This window comes from Mirounga angustirostris, unplaced genomic scaffold (genome assembly GCF_029215605.1).
Source record: "Mirounga angustirostris isolate CCGP_5_RB_7025 unplaced genomic scaffold, mMirAng1.0.hap1 SCAF_7, whole genome shotgun sequence".
Classification (NCBI taxonomy): Eukaryota; Metazoa; Chordata; class Mammalia; order Carnivora; family Phocidae; genus Mirounga; species Mirounga angustirostris.
Window position 1 is genome coordinate 118,958,199 of NW_026991715.1, and position 10,346 is coordinate 118,968,544.

Below are 10,346 nucleotides of genomic sequence, written 5' to 3' on the forward strand. Positions count from 1 at the left end.
GGGAGATGGTCTCCTTAAGCGAGGCCAGCACAAGGGTAACAAGGCTGAGGCCTCATGCACAAAATCTGAAGTGGCCCAAATCTCAATAACAAAAGCAAATAATATATTTTTTAAAGATTTTATTTATTTATTTGAGAGAGAGAATGAGATAGAGAGAGCATGAGAGGGGGGAGGGTGAGAGGGAGAAGCAGACTCCCTGCTGAGCAGGGAGCCCGATGCGGGACTCGATCCCGGGACTCCAGGATCATGACCCGAGCCGAAGGCAGTCGCTCAACCAACTGAACCACCCAGGTGCCCAAAAGCAAATAATATTTTAATGCAACTTTTAAAACACCAAAATTAAAGTAATAGTTGATAATGAATAAATGTCACAATCTTAAATGAAGACAAGATCCAACCCTGCGCCTCCATGACCCTGCTTCAGTTGCTTCCTTCGTCCTGGCCCTGCTTCCTATGGAGACTCTGATGGGGCAAAAGGGGCTTTGAAGGGTTTCTGGGGTAGAAGTCTTGCCCTGATTTGCCCCATCACACCGAGAGAATTATTGAAAGGCGATATTAAAAGGCGCTGTCCATAAGGTTCTGGATTTGTTTCCAAGAGTAATGTATTAAATGCCGGACAAAGAATTAACCTTACTTGACAAAGGAAACATGCTTTGCTTAAGTATGGATGTTCACCAGCACAGCTGGTTGGGCCCATCGGCCAATATCTCAGGCTGAAGGAGAGCAGAAACTGAATGAGAAATGCTGGTTTTAAACCTTCAAAAGTGCTTTCAGTATCAGACCAATGGTTTTACAGTTTTATGCCTTATCTTCATAATTCTATGAAACCAAGATTTCCAGTTGGGTGGATACATGTTGAAATGTGTGTTTTGCTAACATGACAGGAAAAGTCATTTATGACAGCAAATAGGGGAGGTTGCTATTTACAATCCCACACAACCCTAAGGAGGGGCTAGATCCCAAGGAAAGACTTTGCTGAACAGGACAATGGGGATGAGAAGTTGAAATGGAAATTGCTTTGCCTAGGACAAGGCATAAAGCGGCTGGGGAAGAATTTGAGAATATGAGAGTCAGGACCTGTATGAACAGAAAGGAGTGATGAAATAGTTTTGGTTAAAACTCCAGAGGTTTTCCACATCTTAACTGGCATCATTACGCTTCAAAGATTGACAAAGCTGGATATTCTTTGGAGGTATTACATTTCTAATATAGAATCAATGGCCACTTATTCCCAAAGGGAAATATCGCTTCATTTTTTTTAATTGTAAATGTTTAAGTAATAACAGTTGAGCAGAGGAGAGTATTTATTTATTTAATTGAACATGTCTGAGTAAATATAATAATTGTTCGAAAGATAAGGACGATTTTATGTTTTCATTAGATTTACATAATTAAATATAAGTGTTTCAGAGTTATTCAGACATTCTTTTAATAGTGAAGCAATTTTACAAAAGAGAAACAAATTGTCTTTTTTTACCAGACTAATCCTATCTTTCCACAGAGAAAATTTGGATCCATAGAGGCAAAGATATTTTTTGAAAGATTTTTTTAGTTTTTCTTAAATTTATGAGGGAAAACCACTCAGATATGGGAGATTTATTTTTGAGGAGAAGAAAGAGCGTAACACAGGAAAGTTTGAAAGATTCAAAAGAAGTTTGCCGAATGTATTCTCATTTGTTTCTTGTAATGTATTTGTCCAAGGCCTTAGTTTCCAAGCATTTCCAAATAAAAGTTGTTTGCTTAACTATTCTCCGAGATCTATTACCAACCTAACATACTACAATTCTATTGAAAATGTGCAGTTCTGAATTGCTCTAAGTATGATATTCTGATATCTAACATAATGAAGTATTTCATTTGAGAAAATTAGTGTTTAACAGAAAAAGTTTGTATACACTCTGTAGCATGCATTCTCCATACATCTCCATACCAAGGATCAAAGTATATTAACTATATTGGCTTGTTAACAAACATATTCAAAGATCCAAGTGATTACTGCCCTCCTCAAAGAAATTACCTTAAAATGCCAAACACATATCCCAGAGATGTTTGCATGAATCAAAATATGTTTGACTCCCCCAACAATTCAGAACAGCCTTCAGGACTCACAGCAAGTTGATACGAGTACTCTCAGCAGTGGTTTATCTCAGTAATAGTAAATCCCATTTCAGGAGTTAGCCAAAACTCATCTGAAGCCCTATTTTCTTTAACAGCCAATGATGAAGTTTAACATCACTATTTGCAATCAAAACCAAAATGTGATTGTTTTTATGCATGGCTCATAAATTGCATCTGAAGTCCTTCTAGATATGTTCCAGAAGACTCTCTCTCCCACTCTCTCTCTCACTCCCCCCTCCTCTCTCTCTCTCTCTCTCTCTATATATATATATGTCTTCCCAAATTCAAAGTCTCAAGAATCTAAAGATCTGTGATATTTTACTTTTAAAGGTCTATTTTATAACTTTATATCTATCCTAAGTTATTTTTACTCTCACAGAAGAACAATGATCAAAGCCATCGATTTTTATTTTTTTTGTTATTTTTAAATGGATGATTATTTACGTATGACAGTCTACATTTCTATGAATAAATGGCATTGACTCTTAATTTCTCCATGTGTGAAACTCTCAGATAATAACTTCTTAAACTGGTACCTCTAATCAAAATTTAGTCTTTCTGAAGCTAGGTTGTTATTCGCCTTCACATGAGCTACATTAGCAAAGATCTTTTACATGATTTTAATTGCTTCAAGCTATGAATGTTGGCAAGTTTTGAGACTTTGGCTAGTTTGTTCAAACAATTTCTCAACTAAATTGACTACAAACGTAGGTCAAAGTTTTAGTTTAAACTTGACAAGAGGGTTGTGAGTAAGCAAATCAATGCAAAGATTCCTTCTAGGTAAAACTATTTTGTAAGAAAAAAAATGATTGGTTTGACAATCATTTTTTAGAAAATTATTGGTTAAAAATCATTAACCTCTTTATAAATCAGAGTATTAGTTGGGTAAGGAAATACTCTCAGTAGATATCTTAATTTCTTGAAAGTCTGTCAGAAAACTGCTCAAGCATTTTATCATGAATATTAACTACTTTCCAAATAGCCAGTATAATATGTCCCAGAAAAATTCTGGCCCTAAGTAGGTTTGGGACATACGTTTTCTTTTAAGTTATAACGTATATTGTAGGAGAGTAAAAGGTAAACTTTCCTGCATGCATTTTTAAGTCACTTCAACAGTTATATCTACGTAAGGAGTTAGTTCATATCTGTAAAATGTTAGGTGTCTCTGTGATAGCTCATCGGAAGTAATTCTTGCCTATGGTCTCAAGCACAACATATTTCTTTTTTCTTTTTTTTAAGTGGGCTCCACACCCAGTGTGAAGACCAACATGGGGCTCAAACTCATGACCCTGAGATCAAGACCTGAGCTGAAATCAAGTCAGATGCTCATCCAATTGAGCTACCCAGGCGCCCCTCAAGCACAAATTTCTTAAAACACGTGTGTTTTGATGGAAAAAAACAAAAACAGAAACCCAAAACAAAGAGAAACTGTGCATAAGTTTCTTGCACAAGAAACTGTGACATTTCTAAAGGTGCTATCATCCCTGAGTTACAAAGTATTTGACAGACTCAAGGGCTCAGGTTATATATATAAGGAGACCATGGCTTTGGAAATTTTGAGAAGTGGTTTTATTCATTTATTTTAGATAGGAAGGCAAGAGAAATTCAGAGGATTGACCACAACCAAAAACAAAGGCACAGCACATCTCAATTTTTAAACTGTCCTAGCTTAATCTTTTATACATAAACAAGACTTCTATCTGCCCATCTATCAGGAATTATTTCAGGATCCTACAAACCCTTGGAATCACAAGGAAACAAGCTTCGCTGACAATACACATTGGAAAAGTAATTCAAGTACAATGCAGGGAAAGAGGGGAAATGACACCAAAGGAGATCAAATATATATCTGAAAAGAGCTTTAAATATTCCTTTTGATACAAGGAATGTCACAGGGTTAGTGCTAAAGACCAAAGGGGAATATGACATTGCAGAGTTTATAAAGATTTCTTAGAATATGTGACACAGAATTTGGTTTATTATAAAGGGGCTGATTTTTGCCATCACTTAGTTCCACATTCTCTCTCCTTAGTTTCCTTCTGGCATGGTTTTATAGATTCCTCAATCTTTTTAAAAATGTATTTTATGGGCCTTTCTTAACAATGTACTTCGTAATCTGCTTATTTACTATGACAAATCCTCTCAAGTAAACTTTTGTGCTTTTGTGTATAATGGAGCTAAAACGTATGCCTTAAGCAAAAATTCCAAAGGAAGTCACAAAATCTTCCTAAATAACGTATTTTAAAAATGAGAGAGAACTACATAGTTTATGATGACAATAGAAATGCAAAAGGGAAGGGAGAAGCCCCAATTGATAGGAACTCAATTTCAAGATATTACAAATACAGGATACAATAGTAAGGAGGAAAGTTTTGGAAAATGAGATTTTTATGTTTACGCTTCAGAACTAATATAGATAAGAACGGACTTCTTATCTATAACACATTAACAATAGCATCACTGTAAATCTTCCCTTCCAGAAGAATATGACTATTTTGGAGAGAGGATGATATGGACTGAACTAAGAATATGAAAAGGCCTAATAATGATGCCTATTCAGAAATTTAAAAAAACAACCAAAGGCAGCTTTCCAGCCTAGAGAGAAGCAAACCTACGGGCCTTCAAAGAGAGGCCCAGCAGGAAGGAAATTGCTAGGTGCACATGGGGAGTTTCTGCTACCACAGGAGCACCTGCAAAAGTGAGAAGTTGTCACAATTTTCCAGAATTTAAACATAAGAAGTCAACGAATACTGTGCACATTCACACAAAACTGCATACTGTCAAAGATACATATCTTCTCATTTACTTACAATAGCAGAATTCTTTATGTAGAATTCCAGTCTTGTGGGTACCAATCCCTAGAGTGTGGGGTCGTATGGGGAAAATGAGAATTTTTTAAAAAGGTTCTAATATAACTGTGTGCTAGTATTTACACATTCATTTTTTTTTTATTTTACTCAAAATATCTTTTTCTTTAGGTTTCATTCATATTACATGTAAGGCATAACAAACTATTTTTTTTAATTTGATTCTATCAATGACTACCATTTCAGGAGAGTAATGGGGCTATTATAAAATATTGGTTGTAAAAAAGGAGGTGTTGGTAGGGTGAAGAACCATTGTCCTAAATGCTGATGCATATAGGGATTTATGCTGCACTCTGTGGTAAACTCACTGCTGAACAGATACTCGAATTTTGATATGACAGTACATTTTACAATAAAAGTAAAGATTTGGGGCTAGGAAGAATAAAAGCGAGTAAGAAGAGGCAACAGCAAGGAACAAAACTATTAAATTAATTCAAAAACAGCGAAGTGTAGTCTATTTTCCTACAGGTTTCCCATCATCAGATTTATAAAATTTGAAATGCAAAATATAGTCATTAAAAATGACTAGAAAGAATATGGACATTATTTTGCAAAAATTAATTAATTAGTTAATCTTGCAGATTGCCCAATAGAAGCTGATTCCTTGAACAGCCAGGGAAGTCACCTGGATGGTAACATCTGAAGAAAGTCTATTGTTCCTTTCATCCATGATATTTTCTCCATGTTGCCTGGAATTCCTGCTACTGAATCACTGAATTTAGTTTCATTTGTTTCCATTTTCTTGTTATACATGTCACCTTAGAGGTTCAGTCAAACTAAGCCATTAATTCTACCTATAATCTAGGTTACTCTAATTAATTCATCAAATTCATTTCTTGAGCACCTATGGTGTGTTAACACATGTTCTAGACAACATGAATATGATGACAAAAGAAGGACACAAATCTGTGCCTTCATGTAGCTTTTATCATTCTCGGAAGAAATACATAACAAAATAATTCAGATGGTGAAAGGAGCTTTGGAGGAAAACAATGTAGAGAAGAGAGAAAGGAGTATCAAGAATACGGATCGGGGAGGATTTGCTGTTTAAGTAGCATAATCAGAGAGAGTTTTATTGAGCTGATCATTCAACAACGACCAAAAAGGGTCTGTAGAGCAACATAATGAGGTGTCTCCCTATGCCTTGCTACTGAAAGGAAGTGCATGGACTTGCACCATCTGTATTATGTGGAAGTCTGAAAGCAAGTTCAGAATCCTGAGCCCTACCCTATAACTCCTGGCAGGAGTCTAAATTTTAACAAGATCCCTATGTGATCCACACGTGAATTAATATTTTAGAAGTACAGAGCTAGTAAAGCCCTAGAGAAGCAAATCAATAGAAAAGAAATTTTAGGGGACTTCTAGGTTTAAGGACATTTCTGAAGATGTCAAGTCAATGCTGATTATTATAGCAAGGGATATTGGCTAGACAGGAAAGTCTAGCAAAAGCTGAAGAGAAACAAAGCTGGACACTTGTGAAATGTGGTAAGATGGATTTTTTTTCAGACAACTGCAACTGGGGAGAGAGACTCAGTGTAAGCTGAGCTCACTGGATTCCACACACAAAAAAGTGGGAGCCTTTTTAAATGTTGGGGTATGCTAAAGAAAAGTGCTGAATTCTAAGCTTATTAAGGGGGAGGAATCCATATATTTAGGATATCTGAATTTGTTGATTGGTGCTTATCTGATGAAGAAACGAACTTTTAAATCTTTAGGGAGTTAAGTTTTGCAAATTGGAGTGAGACATCCACAATAATTAGGTTTACCCCCTTGCTCCCAGGAACTGGGAGACAGGAGAGCTCTGGATGTTTCCATTTCAAAGAGATAGCTCCCAGGTCCTTGAGGAGATATTTCTGGCTGGTAGAATATTTACATCTCACAGGGGAGAGAAAGGATTTATAATTGCAAGTTTTTAAAGTACCTACTCCAAGAAAAAAGATGTCAGGGGCCTAGAGTAATATTTTGGCTGGAACAAAGAGTAAATTATTTTGGCAGTGTTTTTTCAGGCTGGTAATTTGAGGGGGGCTGTGGTTATTCTAGGGAGATGGTCTTGGGCCAACAGAAGCCATGATAGAGTTCAGTCAAGACTCTTAGTGTGGGAATTAAGGGAACTGTTGGGCAGAGTCTTTCATGCTGAAAATTTTGAAGTTCTTGTGAAGACACTGAGACTGATGACAAACTTTCTATTTAATAATTTTATCCTGGACCATCCTTAAACTTACCCTTGGTCACACTGCCTTTCCTTGCCTGCCTCCCAGCACTTCTTAATTAGAAATGGGGAGGAAGAAATTAATACATGTTAGGTGTTATGAGTTCCTCATTTGAAACCAATTTTGGTGTCACAGGCAGCAATGCTGCTTAATCTCACATCAGTCCAATACATATACTGCTTTCTGTAATACTTTTTTAATGCTAACAATAATAGATTGACATTATAAAAATAAATAAATCTGGTCAATGTTTTATAAATGAGCTTCTATTTATCTGTCATATCTATGTATCTGCAGTGTTTAGAAAAGCTAGCTACAAAAACTGGCTCTACCACTTACCAGGTAGCCCCAGTAGAGTTATATAATCTTGTTATAGTCTAGTTTCCATAATTAGAAAATGGAGAATGGAAAGAATTTACACTTCATTGGGTGGCTATGAAGACTACATGAGATAAATTTTGCAAAAAGTTTATCCCAACTCTTGGCTCACATCAAACTTTGTAGGTAAAATGAACAGCATTTTCTTTTTTTTTTTTTTTTTTTAGAATTTTCAAGAAAGCTGTATTATTATTTTTTTCTTTTCATTTTTTAAATTATTATGTTATGTTAATCACCATATATTACATCATTAGTTTTTAATGTAGTGTTCCATGATTCATTGTTTGTGTATAACACCCAGTGCTCCATGCAGAACGTGCCCTCCTTAATACCCATCACCAGGCTAGCCCATCCCCCCACCCCCTTCCCCTCTAGAATTTTCTAATCATGCTGGGCTACCTGGAATATGAACTAGGTGAGTCTGATACCTCATTCCCAGTTTTCCTAGCAGAAGGAGATAGGCATGCAACCTCAATTTTCTAGGGGAATTCAGGCTTTTATTCACTATAACATTCTTAGAGCCTAAGATCTCCAGGTGTTTGGCCACTGATATTTCCGGATGACTTCTGTGAACAGTGGACAACCACATATCCGGTCTTCTTGAGGTCAGTCAGTCTGATTACTGATGAGGCTACTTTCTCATGTCTGTCCTAAAAAGGTGAAATAGTAAGAGAGCAATGTCCCTTCATTGGCATTCTGGCCCCAGCAAGATTCTCCATGAGACATGATACAGAGATGGGACTATGAGCCTACTCTTAACACATAATTTGTGTCAGTAGAATTTATCCTGATGCCTGGTGCACGAGAGGTCAAGCTCCAGATAGGATGCCATGTATGATACATTTGATGGTAAACGTTACTATAATCGTGCCTCCTTAAAGTAAGAACCTGTAATAGAGTGCATGTTGTTGGTGAAGTTGATGATAAAATATGTACATGCACACACGCACACATGCACATGTGTGCACACACAGATTTGGTTACATATATAAAGACTTGTCTTTATGACTTATTTAGGAAGAGGCAGGTTTTTGAAAGACATCATTCCAAGTACTCTCCTCTTTGAAGTGCAGATCCAATTAAAGTGTCCAACCGCCTACTTGATGTTCTGAGAGAGATGGGAATTGGGTAACTGAAGTTCTGTAGGTGTCTATGGGTCATTGAAGTCCTCTGGCATGAAGCAAGCACCCTGCACCTAAGAATTTGACATTCTCCCTTGCCCTGCCCTTTAAGTTCAGGTTCATTGCTGGACAGCAAGATCCCAGGGAGGAGATACAAGACCATTTTTTAAGAACTGATACTTTAAAATCTCTTACTACAATTACAAAACTGTAACATTTTGGGGGCTGATAAGCACTCTGTGGGAGATCATCAGGATTTGGTTCTTAAAGCTTTGTTCCCAGAGCTGAGATCTAAACTTCTATTACTTTGTGATTGAGATATATATATATAAAGTCAGAAAGAAAACATTCACCTCATGTCAGAGTACTTTAGTGTTACTATGGTGAACATAGTTGTTCGAGGTCTGTGGGACAGGTGGTAACAGGATAAAACTAAAACAAGCAAAGAACTATGAAGAATGAAAATTGAAGCTTCCAGGAGTTTCAAATCAGCAGCATCTATTTAACCAGACACTTGGCCCATCAACAGAAGCCTAGAGATGTTCATTTCATGCACTGTTTATTGCCTAAGTAGATATCGAGGTTTAACAGATTTGGGGGGAGATGAATCTCTGTTAAAAGAGAAAGAGAAATTTACTTTTAAATTTAATTTATTTTTAGAAATTATTTTAGAGATTATTTATTTTAGAGATTAAATTTAGTTACCTCATTGTCCTGGGGATATAACTAGGAAAGAGACATGTTATTGTCAGGGAAGATAATTTACTATTATACCAGTCACGGTACTCTGTGACCTTTTTTGCCTGTTTTTATCTTAAAACAAGGTGCTTGTGCAGGCTAACAGTTTAGCTGAAACTACAGTTTATAGACATGAATTTCTGCCATTGGGTATGACATGAAAAGATTAAATATCTCCAGTGCTCTTAACATATCTGGTTCGCCTAGACTCTGGCCAATTATTAACACTTGAGTGGTATTTTTTAGCATACTTCTTACTTCAGAGATAGCTTCCTGGTCTGTCATGCATAAATGAGAATTACAATTTATATTTTGGTGTGAATATGATAAAAGTGGGTTCGTCTATGAATCATCCAACTCCCCTTTTCCATATTGTTCCATTGTTTTACAACTTTTCTATTTTTTTTTACCAGGAAGAAAATAGTTTTCTAGAAACTTAGTGTGAGTTAATTAGCACTTTAATTCTTCCAGGTGTATTTGATTGGAGGGAAGAGATTTTATGGAGAAAAAGGTGAGAAAGAGAAAAAGGTGTTAAATTGAGGAAGGCCTAAATTATAACCCTAAAAATATTTAACCTTAACAGTTAGGCAAACACCATTGATAACATTCGAGTAGAAAACCAGCAAGATGTCTTTTTAGAAAGAATATCATTGTATAGAATAAACTAGATGGTAGAGCTTGAAATCTTATAGAAAAAGTAACAGATCTGTGCAGAGCTCCTGGAATGAAGTTCAGTTGGCAGTCTGAAATTCAATGAGAACGGTAATTGATAAAAATGTTAAGGTGATTTGCGCAAACCATAAATTTTAAAAACTGAAGCATAGTGTCAGCTACATGGCATATACTCAATAAATATTGGTTAAATGAATGAATGAAAAAATTGAAGTACATATAACCATCCTAAATACCCTACT